This window comes from Otolemur garnettii, unplaced genomic scaffold (assembly GCF_000181295.1).
Source record: "Otolemur garnettii isolate 467f Iridium unplaced genomic scaffold, OtoGar3 scaffold00046, whole genome shotgun sequence".
Taxonomy (NCBI): domain Eukaryota; kingdom Metazoa; phylum Chordata; class Mammalia; order Primates; family Galagidae; genus Otolemur; species Otolemur garnettii.
The window spans coordinates 9,331,791-9,344,407 of record NW_003852441.1 but is presented as its reverse complement, the minus strand read 5'-3'; the positions used below and the strand labels follow the sequence as shown (position 1 = coordinate 9,344,407).

Below are 12,617 nucleotides of genomic sequence, written 5' to 3'. Positions count from 1 at the left end.
AAAAAAAAAAATAAAAATAAAAGCCTCCTTACTTCCATCCTAAGGAAAAACCACCATGAACAAATGCCTCCCCCCAAGTGACAGGATGACATATTGTGGGAAGGGAGGGCACCTGGCTAGCAAGAAGCCAGACAGATGGGAGGTGGGGGTTCCATTGAGGGGACACACAGAGCCTGACAGGGTTTCAGAACTAGCCCAACTCTTGCTTTTAGAGATGGGGGCATTGAGATTTCAGGATCCTTGAGAGGCCCACAAGAAGTTAAGACCTTGGCCAAATCTTCTCAGGTATGGTCAGAAATGGCCAAGAGAAGGAGCAAAAATATTTGGAAATAAATTGTTTTGTAAGTGTCTCTTTTCTGCAGCTTGAACCAAAAAAGAAAAAGCGAAACAAAACAACACCAGTGCTGTTGGAAGTACCATAATTCTGGCATCAAGATAATCCATAGACAGCCTGGCAATGCAATGGAATGTGAACATCTCTCCTGCGGCTAATGCTACACGAGCCATGTGCCAGGTGTCAAGGTGCAGGGGACAGAGCATCCTCCCTACAGCATCAAGGAGAACAAAGTACCACTGGCTAGGCTTAGCAGTGCCCAGGGACACCACTGGGGCTTATTACCCTGAAAGGGGGAAATCTATCAGTCTCCAGGGGCCACCATAACACAGGACCCCAAACCAGGTGGCTTAAACACCATGTATTTGTTGTCACACAGTTTTGGAGACCAGAAATCTAACATGGAGGTGTTGAGAGGGTTGGTTTTCTCTAGAGACTGTGAGGAAGAATCTGAATCTGTTCCAGATCTCCACCCTAGCTTGTGGTGGCCTCAGGCATTTGGAGGCTTGCAGGTGGCCCTCTCCTTTGCTTCACCTTCCCTTCCTGCAGGTCTGTTCCTGAGTCTGTATTTTCCCTTGTTGTGAGGACTTGTTATATTGGATGAGGGTCCACCATGCTCTAGTATGAGCTCATTCTAACTTGATCGTTGCCAACTACCTTACTTCCCAATAAGGTCACGTTCACAGGCAGGGGTTGGGGGTAGTCAGGACTTCAACATCTCTTGGGAGACACAACCCAACTAGTAACAGGAAGCAGAAGGCTGAAGTTGGCTGGGCACAGTGGTGGCTGAGATAGAGGTCTAGCTAACACGTTCAAGTTGATCTAGGGGTGAGAAAGTCTGGACAAATAAGAGACAGAGGAGTCTGAGGGTCTGGCAGCAGGGAATGGAGGAGTCTGGCAGGGCCCAGAGAGGCAGCAAAGAAACTGCCAGGGAGCAGAGGACAGCTAAGCTCCAACCACAGCACAGGTCCACCTGTATTCACCCAAAGTCCGTTGGTTGTTAAAATAATGAAAATGTTACTAGTTGGAAAACTGCTTCTGTTCTGACCTCCTTCACACAAGTGCCCCCAGTCCCTAGGTACTTACCAATGGCCCCACAATTTGGACACTAAAGTGTTAATGCCTGGTCCACGTTTGGGGGAAGGAACAGGACCCTATACTCCACTATACTCATCACTAATCCCTCCCCATGTTAGATCACTCAACAAATTCCTGAACTCTCAACTGCTGTTACAGGAGCTGTTTCTTCTGGGGATGACAGACGGTATCTTTGGACATGCAGATGGGCATTAACCACAGCCAGCAAGAGCTTCATCCGAGAGAAATTTCTAGGGCGCCTACTCTGTGCACAGCATAGCTCATGAGCCGTCCAAGGATGACAGGACCACCGTGGGTCTCCGCGCCCCACTCTGCGCTGTTCAGCACACGGTTCCTGGGGAGCAGGCATGTGGTAAACACAGGCACCTCGCATGACTCACTTCTCACCCTGTTTTCTTCCTCCCACACCTCTTGGATGAGTTGGTATTGCCAACTTGGGAAACTAACTTGGATGGAAATAACAAAAAGCTGCTACCCCACTCCAAGATCTTCCAACAGTAAAGATCCCATCAACAGGGGACATCATGCCAGTTTTACCCACGGAGGCTCAGGCCCGAACAGTTGTGGGTGATAAGCCTGCTGCAGCTGCCACTCATGATCTCAGCACTTTTGGAGCCAGAAGGGACTTTCAGAGGGATATTCAGGCAGGAGAGAAAATTGACTCCAACTTATAAGGAAAGTCTCATTTCACAATCTCATACCCACTTGAGGAAGCATTCCCTCTTTGCAAAGTGTAGCCATTTGCATTGTGTTTGCCCACACCACCCCTGCAAAAAGCCATCCAAGTGGATGATTAGAGCTGGACACAGGGAAGGATTTAGCAAACACTTGTTGCCTGATAATCAATTCACATGGTCCTTGCCCACTCACCTATTAGAACATAACCTACGTGTAATTTCTGCTTACTCAAGGAGTTTTGCTGGCTTGATGGGACCTAATCTCTTTAACAGCTATACTGGTTCTGTCCTGACTCCCCATCCCTGTAGCCACCAATGTCTTGCTGCAAACCCCGGCTCCCACTCTCCCCCAACTCCACACACAAACCTCACATGAGCCACGGAACAGCAATGCCAACCTGTTAGACTCACATCAAAGTGCTGGGAAAGGGACAGAAAGGGGGATGAGTTTTTTAAGGTTCCTCTTAAAACTAATGTTCCATAATTGTTGGCCAATGAATTGTATCATGCTAGATTTTTTATTCTCTTGCTTGGTCCCCTTTCATAATCTCCCATGTCCAAGTGCACTCACAAAATATCTCCCTGACCTTGTATGTGACATCACCTCTCACCTGCCATACATGATGCAAAGCCACAGGGCTCCCTCTGAACACAGTCAAAACTCACCCACAGAGCTAAACACAGAAAAGACATGCACAAAGCTCAACTAAGTAATAAAAGAAAAATAAAAAGCAGTGGCAACTTTGGCTCCATCCTGTGTATTCAGGCAGGAAGGCAGGGCTTTCACGATTTTTTGAAAGACAACAGGTATCTAGATATTTATTAAAAACCTTCTAATTGTTCAATTTGGCAACTAATTGAACATGTTTAAGCACTGTCTACACAGATAAAATGCTTTTATGAACAGTCTCCAGCTTAAAGGCATGTGACATCGACTCTACCTTTCTCTTCACAGGACAGCTCACCCAGATTCCAGACGGCCCGATCCAGCCTGTGTCACCTCCCTCATCCTCCCCATTCCAAGACATTATAATGCCATTTTCCTAGGAATGCAGTCATCACAGATCAGTTAGGCTTTATTTTTTAATTTTTCTTTAAATTAAGAGGAGGTCTTCCTATGTTGCCCGGGCTGATCTTGAATAGTTGGACTCAAGTGATCCTCCCACCTCTGCCTCCCGAGTAGCTGGGATTACAGGCACATACCAATGAAGGTCAATAGAGTTTAATAAAAAGATTTCAAACCAAGCAAATGCCATAACTTATGGGTATACAATTCTGATGGCCTGAACTTCCTTTTGTTCTTAATTAACAAATACTGCGGGATGTGGTGGTGTAAGCCTGTAGTCTCAGCTACTCGGGAGGCTGAGATGGGAGGATGGCTTATGGCCAGGAGATTGAGACCCTCCTGACCAGCGTAGCAAAACTCCATCTCAATACAATAGTATTATTATTATTTACAAGTATTGATCAATCTCCCTCTTTACAAGGATGCTCCCTTATTCTCTCAGACCCCAGTGGATTCTGTAGCGTAATGAATGGTGAAGGGACAGTGATTACTCACTGGCACACACTTCCCAACCAAAGTAGAGGTGAGCTGGGACATCCCAGTCTTAAAAGCTGTGGGGAAGAGAAAAACAAAAGAAGACACTTTACAGCTCCTCCAAGTTAAGTTCCTCGGAGGCAAAGATGCTGCTCATCTGACCCAGATGCCAGCATGCTGGGCTGGACGGAAAAATGAAAAGAAGAAGCCTCCAACTCTTTGACCTAGCCTTGCCTAGAAATGAAGTGGAAACCGGAGGGCATGAGTGCTTTTATTTTTAAATAGCAAAAATGCTGAGATCAAAGCAATTTGTAAGCTTTTGACTCAAACACTTTGGAATTAGAAGACCTGCCACTACATCTTGTTATACAGATAAGAATAAAGGCCAGGAAATAGACACAAGTCAGCTACCCGGACCATGCTTAAGAATACAAACATTAGGCCAGTGAAGGACCTTTCTTGGCAGTTTTATACTCATGCTAAATCCTGTCATCATAAAACTGAGTTATTTGTTTCCAAGTATTTCTTCCACGATATTTCACAAAAATTTATGGTTATATAACCTTTAACCTTGGGACTATAATGCATGTTCACTTTTTAAGGAAAACTCAATCTTCTCGCTGCATTTCTGTAAGAGAAAATTGGGTTTAGACTGTTCTTCAACTTTATAATATCCAATCCATTGGGTCTGGCTCCACCCATTTTATCGTTATCATGTCCTTGCAAGTAAAAAATAGCTGATGCCTACCAGAAAACACCTAAAAATATACTGTGAAAATTTCTATTGTTTCTTTTTTTTTTTCTTGTTGGGAATTCATTGAGGGTACAAAAAAACAGGTTACACTGATTGCAATTTGTTAGGTTAAGTCCCTCTTACAATCGTGTCTTGCCCCCCAAAATTTCTATTCCTTCTAAATAGCAGATTCTGATTCCACAGTTTTGTGGTGGGACCTGTGTATTGGTATTTTTTAACACACTCCCCTCCATAGGCGTTTCCAGTGTTCACCAACGTCTGGAGATCAAGGGAAAGACTCCCCAGACAAGGGGTCTGAAGGATGGTTTCTGAAGGGTGCCGAGAAAGTCACAAAGTCACACACCATGCCTCTTTTTAGTAACACTTTTATTGCAATATAATCCACATACCGTAAGATTCACTCTTGAAAAGCATTCAATGCAGTATTTTTTTAGTATATTCACAGAGCTGTGTAATCTTCACCATTATCTAATTTTAGAGCATTTTCACTGCCTCAGAAAGAAACCATGTGCCCATTAGCAGTCACTCTGCCTTCACCCCTGCTCCTGGCCCCTGGCAACCACTAATCTGCTTTCTGCTTCCACGAGTTTTCCTACCCCAGGCATTTTATTCATATGTGGCTTTTTGTGTTTTAGCTTCTTTGACTTAGCATGACGTTTTCAAGGTTCATCCACGTTGTAGCATGTATCAATCAGCACTGCAAATTCCTTTCTATGGCTGAATAATATTCCATTATATGGGTGCAGCACATTTGGTTTATCCATTCATCAGCTGAAAGGCATTTGGGTTGTTTCTGGCCATTATGAATAATGCCACTCTGAACAGACTGGCAGGTGTCTGGGTGAACATGTGTTTTCAGTTCTCTTGGGTGTACCCATAGGAGTAGAACAGCTGGGTCATATTCCACACATTCCTTTCAGTTCTACTTCTGTATCTAAACCCCTTGCAGCTAATCAGTGACTCCACTTACCAGCCAATGAGGAACATTCTCTCACTGTTTACCAATAAGCAATCCTTGCAAAATACCTCAACTTCCTAGAATAGAGCAAACAATACAATCTGTCTTGTTCATCTTTTCACTTGTATGGGTCTTCAACTTACTGGCAGTGTGAATAACTCTGCAACTCACCTGGCATTTACCACAAACAAGAGATTATTAGTCTTAAAAACTGGCGAAAAATGAGGGGTGTGTTATGTGTTAAGTGTTACCAAAATATAATGAATTCAAATGGATGCCTTGGAAGAGAAAACAAAACCCACACAGAAGCAGATGAATAGTGAGCTTCAAGGCCTTCCATTAAGAATCCATTAAAGAAAAAAAAAAGCCAAAATTAGGCTTTATATAAATTAGGCTGGCACATTCACTGGCATTCTCTCTCTCTCTCACACACACACATACAATACCTAATATTATCAACCAAATGCACCAAAACAAACATCTTCAGTCTCACATTTGCTTAACACAGATGTACAAAAGAAAAGAGATGGGTGTTTTGGGATGTAGAACCTTCTCAGGGTAACTTTTATTAACAGGGAATTATCTGGCCTGTACTGTTCTATTTGGAGAGAGAAAAGGATCCAATTGTTTGTTACAAAGAAAAACTTAAAGGATCCTTTATGAAAGGAAGTTTCCCAACTGGAAAACTTACTCAGAAACTCACATTAGTTCCTGGGGGTAATAAAGTTAAATCCACTCATTTAAAGAAAAATGAAAACAAGAAATCAAGAAAATGACTGTTTGGCAAATGAACCCAAAAGCTCAAATCCTGGTTTAGTCCTCTAAGCTTCACTCACAAACATGATAAAACATTATAGACAGATTCTTTGTTAAAAGAGCTTTAAAACCAGTTGCATATTCCTTTGTTCCTTTCCACTCTCAAGGCTTCACTTGACTAGCCTTAAAAAAGAAAGAAAGAAAAAGCTTAGTAACAATTCCCAGCTCTCCTGGATGTATGAATAGGTTTCCCTTAAAAATTATTGTTACTTCAGATGTTAACGCAGTGATTCTTATTTTAAATTAAGTGACCACCACCCATCTCTATCCCTCCAAATACTGAGGCAAAAAAGAAAAGTTCAGAAGCTTTGGGGACAGTCATAGCTTGGCTTATGAGTGGAATTTATGAGCCAGTTCCTTTACCACATGGGGACACAATTTCCGTATGTGTAAAATGAATGGGGTCTAGTTTTTTTTTTTTTTAATATGGAACGCTTCACGAATTTGCGTGTCATCCTTGCGTAGGGGCCGTGCTAATCTTCTCTGTATCGTTCCAATCTTAGTATATGTGCTGCCAAAGTGAGCACAGGGTCTAGTTTTTACACCAGACATCATCAAACATTTTCTGTTAAGGATTAGGTTGTAAATAGTTTTAGTTTTATTGGCCACATGGTCCCTGCTGCAACCACAGATACCACTCATCTTATGATAGGATTACATCTCTTGATGAGTCCATCATAAGTTGAAAATAGCCTAACTTGAAACTGCATTTAATATATCTATTCTATTCTACTGAACATCACTGCTTAGCCTAGCTTACCTTAAATGTGCTCAGAATATATCCATTCACCTACAATCTGGCAAAATCATTTAACACAAAGCCTGTTCTGTAATAAAGTGTTGATGATCTCATGTCATTTATTGAATGTGTATCTTTTCTGTGCCATTGTAAAGTTGAAAACATCAACTGGCCATTCTAATTTGGGTACCATCCATATGCAACTTTGCCATCCCAGTTGCAAAACCAGCTGTAGGTGATACATAAACAGAAGGGAACATCTGTGCTTCAACAGAGCTTTAGTTACTGAAATAGGCTGTGAGTTGAACTTGGCCTGTGGGCTATAGTTTGCCAACCCCTGTGTTAGATGATTTGGAAGGTTCTCCCTAGGATGACTATCAAGTAAGAGTCACCAGTCACTGAAACCTACTTTAATGAATGGTCAAGGCTTCAAAGTATGACACTGGAGACAAACATGTCCCACAGGACTCAGTTCTAGAAGAGTCTCTGCTTTGGGCTTTCCTCATCAGCCACCTTCTATTTCGGATGGTGTGTCACTCATGCTCTGTTGACCACCCACCTTGAGCTTCAGTGAAGCATCACTCTCCCAGGGATGGAATCAGGCTTTCTGAGAGGCTGCTGGGAGTCAGATGATACAACCTTGAAATGCAGGAAAATAGTTCTCTAAGGAATCAAAGCTTGGCCAGTAGGAAGTAGATGACAAGAGGGAGGTGAGCAGAAAAAGCATCTCTGCTTCTCTATGGACTACTCCAAGCCATGACTCCTCCTTGCAACCATTCTCAAAAAATGTACTCAGCTGCTGAGTGAACTGCTGAGTCTCTCTGCATTTCACGTCAAACACTGACCAGCATCACCTGGCATCTTGCTTGTCCTCCTTTCTCCTCCATATTCCCCTCACGGCTCTGGGATGACACCTCCTGAATAAGGTGTTAACACTTAACCCTTGCCTCAAGCTCTGCTCTCTAGCAAAAAGGGCTAAGATACCACCTCATATGACTTTTTTTCTTTAAAAATAAAAGCTGTAGAGTGTACAAAGATTTAAGAAGAGGTAAAATATTAATCATACATTAAACGAAACTAATCTTGAACTTCAAGACTGGCTTCAAATACCCCTATAATATTCAAATGGTAAAATTATGTTTCCTAAATAATATCTAAAAGGTTGGCATCTCTCCAAAGAGCACTTGAATATCTGTGAACAGATCACTGTTCAAAGTGAATAACCACACACACCTGGCTTTTCAATGGTAAATGGAACAAACCATGTTGTGTTGTATCTAAGATATAATCATCATTCACAGGCTACACTGTGAAAGTTTATTCCTTCCCAAATTCATGGGTTGAAACGTACTTTCCAATGTGATAGTGCTAAGAGGAAGGGACTTTAGTGGGTGATTAGTTCATGATAACCCTCATGGGATCAGGACCCCTATTAAAGAGGCCCAAGGGAGCTTGTTTTCCATCTTCCATGATGTGGAAATGAATGGAGAGAAGACAGCCCTCTATGAACCTGAAAGCAAACCCCTGCCAGACACCAAATCTGCTGGTACCTAGATCCTGAACCTCTGGCTTCCAGAACTATGAGCAACACCAATTCTGTTGTTTATAAATCACCCAGCCTATTGTATTTTTTCAGAGCAGCCTGCACAGTCTACAACAGTCCCCTTAACACTGTCCCTGGATGGGGGAGGCTGTTAACAGTGATTGTCAATGTGATTCATGAACTAATCACAACCCTAACTTTTAGCAACAGAGGCAACTTTTTAGTGGCAATGGAGCACTTTCCTAGAGAGCACAGGACAAGCAATTTCCTGATACCAGAACCTCAGGAGTTCCTGGAGCTGAACTAAAGGCCACTTTACATGATGAAATCCCCTGAAGAGCCACAAGCTATGGGGGAATATGTTAGATGGGGACTTCCCGAGTCTCACAGAACATGCTCTGACGGCGTTGGTGAGTTTACACAAAAGCAATGGCATTATTGCATTAACTCACCCACTGAAACTTCCTGCTAGCCATCTGGCCCAACACCATTTACTAAATAAGTCGTGCTTTCCCCATTGATTTAAAGTATCACCCCAACCACAAATCTGTTCTATATTTCAGTCTGCCTCTCACTACCCCTCCTTGCTGATCTTTTCTCCTTTGCTTTTCATGATACTACCACCTCCTAGTTCCTTGGAACTCAGAAAATTCCTTGAAAGTCTCCTTGGTTACTCCCTTAAACTTTGTGCTGCAAGGCTCCCTCCCACAGGCATGGCCTGGGTGATCTTCGCCATCCTCAGGGCTTCATCTTCATGCTGATGAAATGCACATCCTGGACTGCCGTGTGTGGTTGTGCAGGCTGCTCACTGCACGAGGGGGCAAGCAGGCGTGAAATCCACTCTGCTCTCTGCAAGCCAAGCCCTGTACCACATGCTCCCCAAGCTCCCATGTCTAGCCCAGATGTCCCCTGAACGTACTAACCATCTGAATGTCCCTCAAGGACCAGACTCTCAACACAGCCTCATTTTCTCCCTTCTGCACCTGTATCCCCTATTCTCACTGCATGGCTCCATCACACGAGGCAGGAAACTGGGAGGAATCTGAGCATTCCCTATCCCCGACTTGCCACATCCTGCCTGACAGATTCTACCTCCTCCACTCCAGCCGCTGCTGTAGAAGTAGAGTTTGACCTCATTATTTCTGTTCTCATTTAGTCTGTCGGGCTCCATGCTTATTGGCCTTAACGCTGTCACTCTGCTGCACAAGCAACCTGGCCACAGTATTCTGATCATGTCATGTCACTGCCCACAGGATAAGGATCTGACCCCTCAAAATGCCTCCAGGGGCCTTCTGTAGATCAGATCCCTGATCTCTCTCACCTCTATCCCTTACCAATCCCAAAGAACACACCCATCAGCCTTTCTCCTGCTGCCTTGCCTACACTCACGCTGAAACCCAGGCCCTCCTCAAAGACTCGTTGGATGCCCAGATAGAGCTGACCACCCTCCCCTGAGCCTCCAGCTCTCCACCTTAATATCTGTAACACTTACAGGTTTATGTTTCTCTGGCCCCATTAGAACTGTGGTCTCTGCAAGCAGAGATGGTGTCTTGTTTGATTTTGTATCCCCAGAGCCTGCCATGGTGGCCGGCACTGTGACACCCTCATCCATAAAATCCTAAATGGATGTGAAAATGAGCAGCTTAGCCAGAGCAAGGTAATACAAATGTAAATCAGACTTCTACTGGTTATATGTGTATGTGGTATAAAAACGGGGACAGAAACCCTATTACCCCCAAGTGCTCTCTGGGAAAGGAGAGATGAGAGATTAAAGGAGGGAAAGTGGACGTACTTAGAAGAAAGGCAGACAGATGGAGAGGCAGAGAGGAGTGGCCCACTTAGAACAAAGCCCACAGTTCCTGGGCAGTGCGGCTGGAGAGGGGAGGCAAGTAGGGCTTCAGCGAGGATTGAGGCAAAAAGGTGCATGCTGCCAGCCCAGCAGCAAGGAGGCACGAGCTCAGAAGCCCCCAGGAGTCAGGAGGCAAGAGAAGAATGAGTGGCTATTCTGATAGACACTTTTTCCTGCCAAAAGGCAGGTTCAAAAATCTTAAAAACACCCCAGCGGCCAAACAAAAACAGATCTAAGAAAGGATTCCAGAGGGAAGGCAGAAAGACAGCTGCTTCCCTCTCCTCAGACCACAGACAAAAACCCCCAATACAACGTTCGAGGCCTGCAAGATGCCTCTACACATGACTAACTCTTCACCATCCTCTACCCCTTCCTGGTCCTTCCCATGCAGCAGAAAGGTACCACCTCCTCGGGAAGCCCACCCTGACTCCCCAGGGATTTTTGTGCCCTTACAGCACCCTGGTCTTCTCCTTCATAGCCCTTCTCATGTTCAGTTAAAACCTGCTTCTGCTACAAGAAGTTAAGCATTTGCAGGTGAGAGTTGCTTTTTTCTTATTCTGTCTCCAGCATCCAGCATGCACTCCGCCTGGTACACATTTGAGGCTCAATAAAGTATGTGCTGAATGAATGATTCAATCAGTAAACAGATAAACGATGAATCAAACAACTAATGGACAACACTGGCATGTATCTAGAATGTAAGACCAAGAAACGGGAATTGCCCTTAGGATAAAAGAAAAAGAGAGGAAGGCTAACTAGTGTCAGTCCTCCTGGAGCTGACAGGTGACTCCGAACAGCACGAAACTACGGCCCACGGGCCAGCCCAGCTCATCCCCTGATATCACATGGCTCAGTGGACTGGTCAACGGAGATCATCTTTTATATCATCAGATGATTTAAAAAGAATGAAAAGAAGAATGATATTTCGTATCATGTAAAATTTATTGGGAGTTCACATTTTGGTATTCATAAATAAAGTTTAATTGGCTCACAGCAACATCTGTTTACATGTCATCTGTGGCTGCTTCCATGCCACGACAGTACAGTCTTAACCTGAAAATATATTATTCTCTCATTTTAAAAAAGTATTTTTAAAGATGTTTTTAAAAAGATGCTACTTTTAGAAAGCACTTCTCCCCCCCCTCCCCGCCCCCCACCCTTTTGCGACAGAGTAGCTAATTCAGGACAGGATTGAATCCCAATTCTTGATGATCTCAGGATCCTATGGTCCAAATTCTGCATTTTGCAGATTGCAGCTGGGGTGCTGCATGTGAACACACTCTCCTCTGAAACTTCAGAGCTCTGATAACAGTACAAAACTGCACATGTGTTTGTTTTGAGGAAGCGCAAGGCTAGAATGGTCAGAAATAGTTCCACTTCACTTTTCCTAGAAACTCTGTTACCCCTTCAACTAGACCACCCCTTCTGAGCCCACAGAAGGTCAGGTTGCCAGGGGATGTGAAGAAGCCAGTCACCCAGAGCGGCAGCTGTCAGCTGCCTTCTTTGTGTCTCTGCTAACCCACAGCTGGCTCTCCTGTTATCAGGCCCCCTTCCCTGGCAGAACTGTAATCATAAGACATAGTAACGATCCCCTTGTGTATGAAGAGGTGGCCATGAAGTCAGATGGACCCAGGCCAGAGAAGAGAGAGGCCAAGGCTGAGCCAGCAGGTGGATTGGGGTAGAATTTTATGTCCTGTCTTGGCATATATGCCTACGATTCCTACCAAATCCATCTTTCCATGGTTTTAATCCTCTCAGTTTTCTCATGGCAATTCCCTTGGGGAGTCATGGAGGTGAAGGCATCAGGCAGTTAGCTGGTTTGCCTGCCTGGCCCAAGACCACAGCCACAACAGATTGCCCAGCTCAGCTCTCTAGAAACCTGACTTGCTAGAGACACTGTACGCTCCCTTTTATGTATGCCATCTCCAGCCTATTTCTGAGGATCCTGAGTTATCTGAGAGCCTGAGAAATCCACAATAATTTCAAGCACTGAGGTGTGGTCCTGCTCAACTCAAATATGCACGTGGAACCTGTGCTGTCTGACGTGATAAATAATCTGTAAGTAGCCCCAACATCTCCCAGCGAATATTCCAAGAAATACCAGCAAGTGAGATACTCCAGGAAAGAAAAAAAGATGTCGGGCTCACATTTGGGAAGCCTCACATTTGCATTCCCGGATTCAGAGCTTCAGTACCTTGAGTACATACAAAGTTCCAACCAACCATGCAGTGGTTTCATCTGGTTAACTCGATTTAAAGCAACTGTTAACCCTACAACCTTTTGAAATCCCCTTTGAAAAAACCCAGCCC

General features: G+C 44.1%; 1 protein-coding gene and 1 non-coding gene across 2 annotated transcripts in view; both read right to left on the bottom strand.

Moving 5' to 3' along the window:
• The window catches only part of GAS7 (growth arrest specific 7), a 247,750-nt gene that overhangs the window by 86,975 nt on the left and 148,158 nt on the right, over nt 1-12,617 (bottom strand). The window lies entirely within an intron of this gene.
• On the bottom strand, nt 6,598-6,704 carry LOC111725692. The gene has a single exon (XR_002773705.1). It is a non-coding gene; the product is annotated as a U6 spliceosomal RNA (small nuclear RNA).